General features: G+C 38.1%; 1 long non-coding RNA gene and 1 pseudogene across 1 annotated transcript in view; one reads left to right on the forward strand and one right to left on the reverse strand.

Moving 5' to 3' along the window:
• Positions 1 to 815: 815 nt before the first annotated feature.
• Positions 816 to 1,507, forward strand: LOC103263346 (annotated as a pseudogene).
• A 7,657-nt stretch (positions 1,508 to 9,164) lies between these two features.
• LOC110595873 overlaps positions 9,165 to 12,975 on the reverse strand; it is a 4,177-nt gene continuing 366 nt past the window's right edge. Inside the window, exons 2-3 of the long non-coding RNA XR_002482137.1 lie at positions 11,750 to 11,848; positions 9,165 to 9,247 (exon numbers count right to left, since the gene is read on the reverse strand). This is a non-coding gene — a long non-coding RNA (uncharacterized LOC110595873). The remainder of the gene's footprint in view (positions 9,248 to 11,749; positions 11,849 to 12,975) is intronic.

Raw genomic sequence — 12,975 nt, forward strand, 5'->3', positions numbered from 1 at the left:
CTTAACTGAAAATCTTGGCCTGAGAAAAGTATATACAAAAATGGCCCTAAAGGAGCTCTTGCATCATGACAATGTACCAGCTCACACAGCACTGTCTGTGAGGGAGTTTTTGGTCAGTAAACAAATAACTGTATTGGAATGCCCTCCCTACTCACCTGATCTGGCCCTCGATGACTTTTTTCTTCACCCGAAGATAAAGGAAATAACGAAAGGAAGACATTTTTATGGCATTCAGGACATCAAGGATAATACAATGAGATTACTGGCCATCACAGAGAAAGTTCCAAAATCGCTTTGATGGGTAGACCAGGTGCTGGCATTGGTGCTTGGCTTCCCAAGGAGAGTACTTCAAAGGTGACTGTAGTGATATTTAGCAATTAAGTATGCAGCACTTTTTCTAGAATGCGTTCGTTAACTTAATTGTCACGTCTCGTAGCTGCACTCTTACAGTTAGAAATTATATTACCAATTTATATAACAGCTTAAAATTTTACTTACTGCTTATTTATTTACCAAGATTTTAGTGTGATGCTAATATAGCTTTACACTGGGGTTTACTCAAGTCTAACAAAGCCTTTAAAAAAAATCTGATCCCCAAAATATTAAAATGTCAGAGAGGCTGCTGCCGCCGCCTTCAGAGCACAGGGTTCCACCACAGAAGCCGCACGGAGCTCTCAGAGGAGCGTGGAGCCAGGCGGGCAGGCGGACAGGTTGCGAGCCAGAGCGGTTGAGCAGCCAGCAGCAGCGTGTGGTGGGCCCAGGTGATGCTGCGGTCAACACTCCTGGAAACGTGGGCGCACGATGGCGCCACTGCACCCGCGGTTGGAACAATGAAAATGGTCAAGCCCTGGACGCAGCTCTACTCCAACAGCTGCTGCTTGTGCTGCCATGTCTGCACCGGCACCATCCTGCTCAGCACCTGGTACCTGATCATCAGTGCTGTGGTACTGTTGATTTTATTGAGCGCCTTGGCTGATCCCGATCAGTATCACTTTTCAAGTTCTGAACTGGGAGCTGACTGAGTTTATGGATGATACCAATATGTGGATTGCTATTGCGATTTCTCTTCTCATAATCCTGATATGTGCAATGGCTACTTATGGGCTACAAACAACATGCAGCCTGGATCATCCTGTTCTTCTGTTACCAGATCTTCGATTTTGCCCTGAACACTTCGATTGCAATCACTGTGCTTGTTTATCCAAACTCCATTCAGAAATACATAAAACAACTGCCTCCTAATTTTCCCTACAGAGATGACATCACGTCAGCAAATCCTACTTGTTTGATCCTTATAATTCTTCTATTTATTAGCATTATCTTGACGTTTAAGGTTACTTGATAAGCTGTGTTTGGAATTGCTACCGATACTTCAATGGCAGGAATTCCTCCGATGTCCTGGTTTATGATGCCAGCAATGACACTACAGTGCTGTTACCCCCATACGACGATAACACTGGGAACTGGCGCTGCCAAGGAGCCGCTGCCTCCCTATGTGTCTGCCTAAGCCTGGAAGGCGGAGCTGAGAGCATTAACTTGGCTTTTCAGACGTCTGAGCAATCATTCTGTTCTTCTACTTTTGAGATGAGCCCTCTGAGCTGATTTGTTGCTGAAATGCTACTTTATAAAATTTAGATGTTAAGTTGAAACCCTCTGTAGTTTTAAACTTATGCTTTAGCTAGAACACTGTGATAGGTTAGCAGCAGAATTCTTTCTGTGGGGTGGATTATAACGAGTTTCCCTGGTCTTCCCTTGGCACTGAAACTTCCCCAAAATTCCGATGGACCTCGAGTCAGAAAAGTCTGCTTTTGTACTTGCTGGCTCCTGGCCTTGGGCAATTAGTCCCACTTTATCTCTCTGTTCCCTCTTTTGAAAGTGTAAAATAAAAATAAAAATTAGGAAAAAAAAAATGTCAGAGAGAATCCCAGGCTCTGGTTCGTATTTTCCATGAAATACCTTAGCTATGAAATTTTAAAAATCAAGTTCTTAGAAGTCTGGGTAATTCTTTTCTTTTTCAAAGTGTCATCTTAGAACGATATAGTATCTTTCGATTTTCTTGAGATGTATCTGTCTCCTATATCAAGATAGGGTAATGCTTCATAATTCTATGATTATAAAATGCTATCTTCTCCAGCAAGTTCAAGTTATTTCTCTTGAGTTTATTTAAACTCATTGTCTCTTCATTTAAAAACATTTCCCAAGCTAATTCCTTAGGTTATTTCCCTTTAGTCATTGTGTCTTATATCACTCGACTCCTCTAAACTTCTTCTTAGGACAGGCATCACGTGAGTAACACAAAGATATCTCTTTTGCTCATCTCTGAAACTTATGCCTTTTTACCCACATCTGGGTTTCTCAGTCCTGGATCATTAAAATCTGCACGTGAAAACTATGAGAACCCAACCAAATGGAAACACCGGGCTAAGTTCCCAAGCTCTTAATACATGTGTATCAAATAAATTCAAAATCTCTTCTCAGCCCTAAAGAGTAAGTTTAGATGGTCCCTGACTTGCAAATGTTCAACTTTACAATGGTGCAAAATTAAAACACATTCAGTTGAAAGGAGAGTTGGGAGTGTCATACAACCATTTAGTATTCAATAAATTACATAAGATATTCAGCGCTTTATTATAAAATAAGCTTTGTGTTTGATGACTTTTGTCTAACTATAGGCTAATGTAAGTGTTCCGAGCATGTTTAAGGTAGGTGTATAAACAAAAAGAAAAAAAGGAGAAAAAGGAAGGAAGGTTAAAAAAAGATTAAGCTATGATGTTCAGTAGGTTTGGTATATTAAATGCATTTTCCATTTACAGTATTTTCAACTTACACTGAGTTTACTGGGATGTAACCCCATTGTAAATAGCGAAGCATCTGTACCACACATCAAACACACTGACAATTACAAACTTGCTTTTCTCAGCAGTGAAATCATCCACTACCCCAAATAAAATATTACATGGCACGTTTATAAAGCATTTAAAAACAAACTGCTAAAAATACAGCTGCTCTGGCAGATGTAGAGGGATATCCAGATATATTTTTCTTCACAAAATGCTTCAGAGATGATAACTGAACTGAATCTTGAAATGCTAGATAATGTAAATATGCATTCCAAGAAAAAAAAAGTATTATAATAGTACAGTGATGGAAATTCCTAAGCTTCTATCTAGAAAATCAACCACAAATTCCTTTATGTTTCAACTAGTCTAATTAGAAGTTAAAGTGAATTCCTATGTCTCAGTGACCCTGTCCTTCTGGACTGTAACAGAAGTTTAATCTTTTGACAAGCATCATGAGCCCAGACACTCAAACTGGTCATGAACCCATCCGCATCTCTAATAGACATATCTTTCAGTCCCACTGCTCAGACTTGTGACTTACGGTAGCTTTCCTTCTGCTGGTATAAATTGGGTTCTTACAATATGCCTGCTTGCTCTTCTGAAGGTAGCGCTTCCAAAAATTATGGAGAACTTCATTCTAAGATGGAAAAGAAATGAGTGGGGATTGAGACTATGATGATAAATATACAGGCATATCTATACCACAGATCTCCTGTACTTGGCGTATTTATTTTCATTCTGTATGGTATTCACAAAATCCTCTGGTGTATGTATGTAACATCTATGATGGGAGATCCTTAAAAAAAACCCGGAATTTGTTTGTAAAAAATCGTGTAGTTATTCTTACATGTTTGAACTTCAGTCACCTTCAAAGTACTCTACATTTGATGCACTACACCTACTGAAATGTTTTTTCCACTGATCAAAACAGCTTTTTAACTCATCCATTTTGATGCCTTTTAGTGCTTCTACCATTTTTTAATTTTACCTCTTCCACATTGGCAAAACATGTCCCTTTGAGGACTTTTGTTATCTGGGGAAACAAACAAACAAAAAGTCACTTGGGATGAAATCAGGTGAATAGGGAGGGTGAGCCACAGGGGTCATGCTGTTTTTGGTAAAAAACAAAAAACCAAAAAACTGCTGAACACTCAGCTGGATGTAGGCAGGTGTACTCATAAATCACCCATCATGAAATGAGCAAACGAGTTGAAAGAATCTCCAAAAAACAATTTACTGAAGCCAAATGCAGTCTCGCATAACAACACTAGCTGGTTCACTAATGCTGTCGGGTTCCTAGAACACTTACCTAGTGGGGGAAGCCTATACTACAAGGGGCCTGCCCTCTAAATGATATAATTCTGGGTTTTTTGGGGTCCCTCTCATATCTTGTTATGTTAAGGATCAGAGAAAGAAAGCAATTTATTTATGACTGCACTTCTAGTTAGGGGCAAAGCTGTTACCAGGTCCTTCAACCAGTCCCATGTGAAAATAAAACTAAATGAAAACCTTTTCCAATTACCTACTAGGTACCAAGCATCTCTTAGCTCTAATATAATATTGTAATATAGCCATTATCTTCATTTTACCACTGAAGAAACTGAGTAACTTAGCCAAGATTACCCAGCCAATAAGTAGAAAAGCCACGAACAGGATTTGGAGTGAGTTCTGATTTGGGAGCCGATGTTCTTAGCATAATACCATTCAACTAATCAAGTCTAAACAGTTGTGCTCATCAGCTAATTTTGGAAAAACTGTTTTCAGAATTAATCCCTAATGAAGTGGGTAGAAAGCTATGCAGGATGAAACTCTACTGTAGCTATACAGGTAACTATATACAACTATTTATAAACATTTACACATAGGGAGAAATCAGGTCACAAGCCCCCACTGTCAGCAATCTTACCTAACACAATTATTGTCATGGGTTAGTCTCTGGTGTTTCCATGTTTCTCAATTTTTAATTCCTGTAATGTTTTTCAGGATAGGCCTAGAATCCATTTGGCCATGCACTGGTCTAGAGGTTATTCTGTTTTGGCTTGTTCCAACTACCAGTTTGAAGAACAAAGACTCCTCTACAAATCTTTCCTTGGTGATTTCAGCCCACATTGATCTTTCTATCTTCCCCTTTTGCCTTTAGTATCACTTACTAATATACCACCATATAATTTCATGTACGCATAAATCCCTCTCCTCAACCTGGCTGGATCTCTTGGTACTTGGCTTCCAACAAAGAGCATGAAGCAAATGTACAAACCAACTTGTTGCTAAATAACTGGTTTTTTAAAGAATTCCTTAAATGGCTTTAACTAGATGAGGGAATATGAAATTCAAATAATTGTAGAAGCACTACGTTATTCCAGGAAGGTAGGAAAGCCAAAGTGCAGTCCCTGGACCAGAACCATCAGTGACACATTGGTGTTTTTTGTTTTTGAGTTGGAGTCCCACTCCATCACTCAAGTTGGAGTGCAGTGGCACACTCACCACCACCCCAACATCAACCTGCTGGGCTCCGGTGATCCTTCCACCTCAGCCTTCCAAGAAGCCGAAACGACAAGCGTGTGCTACCACACTGGGCTAATTTTTTATTTATTGTAGAGACAAGGTCTCACCAAGTTGCCCCAGCTGGTCTCGAACCCACGGGCTCAAGCAATCCACTGGCCAAGGCCTCCCAAAGTGCTGGGATTACAGGTTGAGTCACCAAGCCCAGCCACATCAGCGTTTTAATAAGTACTCCAGGTGATTCTGATGCACACTCAAGTGAACCACTGATTTAAAATATCAGTGCCCGAAGTGTATTCTGTGGAGCTTAAATCCCAATAGGCACTACATATACACACCAAAGGATTTTTTTTCCCAAATTGTGAATATTGCACAGGACACTCCCTGGAAATTAAACAAGCACATTAACATACAAAAGATACTAATAAGCCCCCAAAGTTTTATTTTTTACTTTGTTTAACCTGCTGTTTCCTAAGTACCTGGAGAGTAAAATCTTCTAAATTTTTTTTTTTTTTGAGTTGGGGTCTCACTCTGTTGTTCAGGCTGGAGAGCAATGGCACGATCATGATTCACCACAGCCTCAGCATCCTTAATTCAGGAGATCCTTCCATCTCAGTCTTCTGAGTAGCTGGGACTAAGGTTCATGTTACCATGCCCCACTAATTTTTTTATTTTTTGTAGAAATCGGGTCTCACTATGTTGTCTACATTGGTCTCGATCTTCTAGGCTCAAGCAATCCTCCCGCCTTGGCCTCCCAAAGGGCTGGGATTACAGGCATGAGTCATCACACCTGGCCTAAATTTTCTTTTGGATGTATTACTTACTTATGTCCTGTAAAATGCACTTCAAGAATTGCTGTCTAGTAAGAGGATTAAAGAAAAAAAATCAGAAAAATTATTCTTCTGGTAGCCCTAGTGTTACTACTGATTTTTCCTTAGTTGTACTCTAAATCTTACTGTTCTTAAAACAACAAAGTGTAAAGCAAATAGGTGGTCACAAATGGACTTACCTTTAACTCTGGGCCTATTCCAAGACTCTTTAAGGCTTCTGCTTGCTGATAAAGTATGTACTGAAAACCTTCACAAACATACCAATCCCAGCCTTTTTCTAAATGACAAATAACATGCTTTAGACATTTGCATTCCTGATTTACTGTGATACTCCTACATAATTACAATTTGTGTTTTACATACTGCAACTTCAATTTTTTTGTACCCCTGAATAGGGCTTTCATTCTTACATTCTCTTGTTTCCAATCTAGCAAATTTGAACACAAGTACTAAAATTAAACATTTTGTATAATTTATCAGATTTCAAATGTTTCCAATTATCTATAATTTTTCTAAAATATTAACCTATAAGGGAGAAAATGAATAGTCACCATGTTAAGTTTTAAAAATGTATGTTTTGCCGGGCTCGGTGGCTCAGCCTGTAATCCCATGCCTTTGGGAGGCTGAGGTGAGTGAATTGCCTGAGCCCACAGGTTCGAGACCCGCCTGAACAGCGAGACCCCATCTCTACAATAAATAAAAAAAAATCAGCTAGGCGTGGTAGCGCATGCCTGTAATTTCAGCTACTTGGAAGGCTGAGGCGGAAGGATCGCTGGAGCCCAGCAGGTCGAGGCTGTGGTGGCCAGGAGCGGCCACTGCACTCCAGTCTGGGCGACAGAGTAAGACTCCAACTCAAAAATCTAAAAATAAAAATGTATATTTTCCAGACCAATGCCCACCAGAATCCTAAATGAAAGTACTCAGTAATTGCTTCCACAACTTTTCCATTCTAGCTTACAAAGGAACAATGAATATCTGGTGAATGAATGAATAAATATCAAGATCTGACGACCCAGGAGTAGAAAAAAGAGCAATAAGAATGTTCAAAGAACATAAAATATTCTGCTTTTCTGGACATGGTTTCAGGTTATATGGAGAAACTGAAATCTAGATAACTAATGCTGACTAATCTCAGCCTAGATACCAAGTATGTGCTAGGTGTTTTAAGTCGGCTATTTTCTTGAATCTTCAAAACAACCCTAATAAACTGTGAAGAAATCTGCCACCTCAACAGACAGAGCTACGTGTTTAACTACAACTATCAACTGAAGGAAACAATAAAGTCTGTGAAGCTCCTTATAGTTTACCACTCACTGCTGAACAAATACTATAACTCCCTGAAAACTATGTTATCAGCACTTTTTGCATGTAGCTTTTGAAGTCTTACTGACAAGATCCCTCCTGTTCCGCGGAATATCAGAGGACTTCAACTTCTCTCCCTTACCTGAATGTCATAAGGTCTCCCCATTCTTGCTAACTAACCCAGTTCCCTCCTGGGAAATATCTCAGGTTGTAAGAGTAAAACAGAAAGCCTGTAATTTTGATGCATTCAGAAGTTCTAGAAGTTTAAAGTCTTCAAGTTGCATATGTGAGCTTACTCTTCTTCCTGCACACTGTTCTTAGAAACTGATAAAGTTGTGTTTTAAATTCTGAAGTCTGTGCTCCTATTTTACATAACAGATAATATTACTATTTTCATTTACAGATGAAGAAACTAAGGATGCTGAGGTTGACTATAAACACAACATCTAATATAAAGTACTTGAAGTTCCTTAAGCAATTTAAGTTTAAACTACACATTTTAACTAGTCAAGTCTAAATTAGTCAGGTTTTACTCTGATAAAATTTAAGGAAAATTAATTAGGTTTCAGCCCAATAAAAATAGTCATTATTAAAGTTTAACGGAAACACGAGTTAGTATGAATGTATTCTGTTATATATTTAAGAATGTCAATGTATTTCATATGAATACTTTATTAACATACATATATACATATGTATTTCATGTGTGTGCATCCTTAAATTCACCTCATGTAAAAGAGCCTACCATTATCATTAGCCTGGTTTCAACTTGAGAATCTGGTCCAAAAATAAAAAGCATAAGTCAAGAGTTCACCTCAGATTTTTCTCAATAATGGTTAATTGTATATACTCAATGGATTAATGAAATACTTTACCTTTCAAAGCACATTCATGCTGAGGTTATTTTAAGGGAAAATAATTTTCCCTATTTTTTTTTTTTTTTGAGTTGGAATCTCACTCTGTCACCCAGACTAGAGTGCAGTGGTACATTCCCAGCCACCACAGCCTCGCCCTGCTGGGCTCCAGTGATCCTTCCACCTCAGCCTACCAAGTAGCCAGAACTATAGGTGTGAGCTACCACGCCCGGCTAATTGTTTATTTATTGTAGAGATGAGGTCTCACCAAGTTGCCCAGGCGGGTCTCGAACCCACGGGCTCAGGCAATCCACTCGCCTCAGCCTCCTAAAGCACTGGGATTACAGGCTGAGGCACTGAGCCCGGCCAATTTTCCCTATTTTAAAAGGATATGTTAAAAATTCAATGTGAGAAATGGATTTATGAAAATGTAATATCATAACTCACCCAACCTGACAATTCCACAGTTGAATTATTTTAAAAAATAATCATTTTTTCCTTTAAAGCACAGAAAATTATATTCATAATGGATAACAGATACAGAACACATGCCAGTAGATAAAAAGAACACACGCTCCCTTTGCTATTCTTATTTTTGTATAATAGTTGTTCCACTGGAAAAGCAACTTATGGACAGTCAAAGAATATGCTTCAAGAAATCTGCATCCGACTTTATCATCAATAATTAAGTTTATTTTGGATTATTTGCTTTATGTGTAAAATCTGGCATTTTTCTCCAGAATCTAATTAAAATTACATTCCACGTCCCCACATCATGAAGGTGAAAACCATGAATAAAGAATGTTAAGCTCATATGAAGAAAGAGCTTACCTAGCTTTGTTTTCCTTTTAAGTCCCCGGTTGATGGCTTTTATCTTGGTATTAGGAATAGCCTCAGTGTTTACAACTTCCTTAGATCTCTGCAAGAAACAGAAACAGATGGTTAAGAAGAGAGTTTTACATCCCCCAAGCGTATTTCTAAGTTATGTTCTGGAAAGCATAATGAGTGAAATTGTAAGCACCAGGATCAATGATAATTGTAATTATAGTTGTAATTAACAAATTACTGAATGGTTATATTATGGAATATTTGCAGTCAATAAAAATATGTTTAGAAAAAGTATTTTCCAAATTGTTAAGACAGAAGATTCAATAGTACTCAAACACATTCCTTTTTCCCTCTCATATACAGGAAAGAGACTGAAATGTGTGTTGAGATTACTGATGATTTTAGCTTTCATCTTCACAATTTCCAAATTTTCTACAGTAATATCCATTGCTCTTATAATCACAAAAATCGATTAAATTCACAAACATCTACCCTACATCTTTTCAAATGTCCATGAGACACTTGCAAAAGCATCTATTGTCTAAACTAGATAAACTCAGGACCTTAAAATTTTTTTTCCTGGGTAAAACAGACCAGGATAACATTTGTGTTCCTTTACCAATTCTGAAGGTCTTTCCCCAGACTTCAGAGTGTCTGGAGCTTGAAGAATTATATACAGAGAAAGAGGGAGGACAATAAAAGGGGAAGAAAAATAGGGCAAGTTATATCATGGCTTTCATTCTCCACCTAACTACTGTCTCACCAGCCATTCCCCATCCACTAGATTTCAACACTACACTATTCAACTCCAGAGAGCACCAACCACATCACATTCTCATATTTTCTGTGAAGAATATGCCTGGATCACCATAAAGCCAAGAGTAACTACTAAATTATGCAATACAGCTTGTTTTCCTTTCAGTCTACTGTCTGAAAGAAAGGCACTGAGCTAGGCTCCTGGTCTTTATAAAGATACTGTCCACCTTCAAGAACTCTATATTCTTGATTGACAAGTTATTCCATGCAGGTTGACAATCTTTCAGCTAGTTAATGTAGTTCAATTCCTACAAAAATAGTATGCTGACCAAAATGTACACATCAAGTACACAATTTGGTATAAAGATATAAATAGATATATCCATAATATATCTATATCGCCATGAAGCCATTACCATAATCAAGACAATGAACAACTCCATAACCCCAACAATTTATAAAGTAAGCAAATACCTTTTTTGGGGGGGTTCAGGGGGTACACATGCATATTCGTTATTTGGACATATTGTGCCCCTCCCCCCTTATTGGTGTCCCCAGTGTCTATTAATTCCAATTTTGTGACCATTTAGCTCCTACATGATCTCCAGCTCCATCCATGTTGCTGCAAAGGACATGATTTCACACTTTTTCATGGCTGCTACATATCTTTTTAATATTTTGTGTGACTGAATAGGAAGTAGCTATGAGCATTCCAGCTATAGACTGAAGAATATTAATTGTCTCAAGAAAAATTACTTGTGTGACTGACTTGCAAGCTAAATTAACCAAGTTTTCTCAAGGGGAAAAAAAAATTTTTTTTTTACTTGTTTCATTTATTTTGTCCAGGTTTTTAGTTGCTTAAGGTAGGAAGGTAAATTTGGTCCCTGTTACTCCATGTTGGTCAGCAGCAGAAGTTTACACAGTTACTTTGACCTTGAGCCCAAATTTGCCTTTCTTAAGTCTGTATGGTAAAGGTACTATCTGTTCCTTCAGGGCTCTATAGACTTTGAGCTAATCCTTTTCCATAGAGAAGAGTGCTGGCATGTTTAGCCTGTTCAGTAGCAGATTGTCCACAACCTTGATTATTTTGGTTATGCTGGCCTGCAGGTGTGGTCACCAGAACACCAGCACTCCCAGTGTGAAGGTAGCGTCATTTATCAGGGTTACACAGGATAGTGTGACAATCTGTATTTTAAGAGGCAGATGTGATGGATAAAATAAATACAGGAGTCAGAAGACTTGGGTTCACATTCTGACTTAACACTTTATACTTGTATAACTTTGGCAAACTCACTCAACCTGTAAGCCCTACTTACCCCATCTATAAATACGCATAACAGTATATCTCAAAGGTTGTGATGAGAAGGAAATGAGATAATGGATACAAAAACACTTTGTACTCTGTAAGGGACTAAACAAAGATAAAAGGATAATGAAGCTTATTTCCAATATTCAACAGTCTGCAAGCTTTCTAACATTCCATCTTCCTAAACTCTAAGCTATGATACAATAAAAACTCTTAAATTAGTATTAACTAATAAAAAGAAATGCATCACCCCTACATACAATTTTAACTATTTCCCCTTAAACCATACAATCTGAATCAGGAAATCATTTATAAATGTGGCTCAACATAATTTCAAAAACTTATCCTCAATCTGATTTACAAATTCCTTTAACCTATGTGTAAAAACTTGAAGACTACTCATGTTCTTGGAATTTGGACATTGCATGAGTGTTAAAAAATACATCAATTATTTGGAAATTAGGCTATACACAGGCTGAAACTGCAATTTTTAAAATATAAGCAAATTCATAAATTATATTTGTTACTTACCTCTGTAACATTGTGGCAAGAAGTGCAATAATATTTGCCTTCATCTGTAAGACCCCAAGAGATAGCAGCACACTGTGTACAGCGTTCTTTAAACTCTTTCTTTGGGAGAAGACAAAGAAAAGGTGTTACCATCAAGCCACATTCAATGCATTGTACCTAAACTCTGGGTTCCTGGCAATTTTACCCTATAAACAAAAACGAATAGACAATATAGAAAATGTATCAGAGAGATTATCTGGAAACAAGGAGAAAAGCAGTTCAGTCTCTTGAGCAATATGAAACTGAACTAAACTACTAGAGAAAATGTACTAAAATATGCAGAGTGTGACAGAAAAAAAAAGGAAAAAGGTAGTAGGGGTAAACTGGAAACAAAGATGAGTAAGTAAAGTTCCTTGAAAATTCTGTAAGAAAAAAAGATGACAAAACTTGAGTATAGAGAAGACTTGGAAAAAAATAGAAATATCATTTGGAACTCCTCCAGGACACCGAAAACACACTCACCATAAGGAACTGGATTTTTACTATGGTTGTTTCAAGTTTTGATTTATTCATTCAGCAATATAAGGAGTATCAACTATATGTGTACTAGGCATTTTATTTTACTAGGCACGGGGAATTCAATGGTGAGCAAAACAGATGTGGTCCCTTCGCATGGCATATACTGGCTAACGGTGAGTTTTAATTATTAATTTCATCAACCAAGCATTTACTAACTATCCATCATTCAATAAACATTTTTTGAGCACCTACAATAATACTGCCATACATTCTGTACGTACATAGACCTAATTCTCTGATTCTCGACTCTTTGGTGTTTGACTTATTATCGCTGATCTAATTACCGAATGTCACTTAATACCATCAAAGAGTGTGGCATTTTATGTAGTATGTTAAAATACGCGTGCCAAATTTATTTTGACAACTTGGTAAAGTTTTCAGCAACCTCGAACTAACTCTATAATGATGGCTGGACACCTTGGGGGTGTCCCCCAAAACCAGCTTTGGAATCCTTGCACCTGAGTGTGGCGAGGATTCAAGAGGCCGCGAGTGGCTGCTTGAGGGCATTCAAGTTCCAACCCCTATCCCGCCCTCACCCACCTCGGCATCAAAGGGAACTTGTGGGTGGCCCCGTCGAGAAAGGAGAAGCCCTGTGGGTGGCCACCCCACAAAACCCACAACTTCATCCCCCTCCTTAAACACACCCATAATGACAAACACTCCACCCT

Source organism: Carlito syrichta, unplaced genomic scaffold, assembly GCF_000164805.1.
Source record: "Carlito syrichta isolate Samal-C Ts95f unplaced genomic scaffold, Tarsius_syrichta-2.0.1 Scaffold304902, whole genome shotgun sequence".
NCBI classification, from domain to species: Eukaryota; Metazoa; Chordata; class Mammalia; order Primates; family Tarsiidae; genus Carlito; species Carlito syrichta.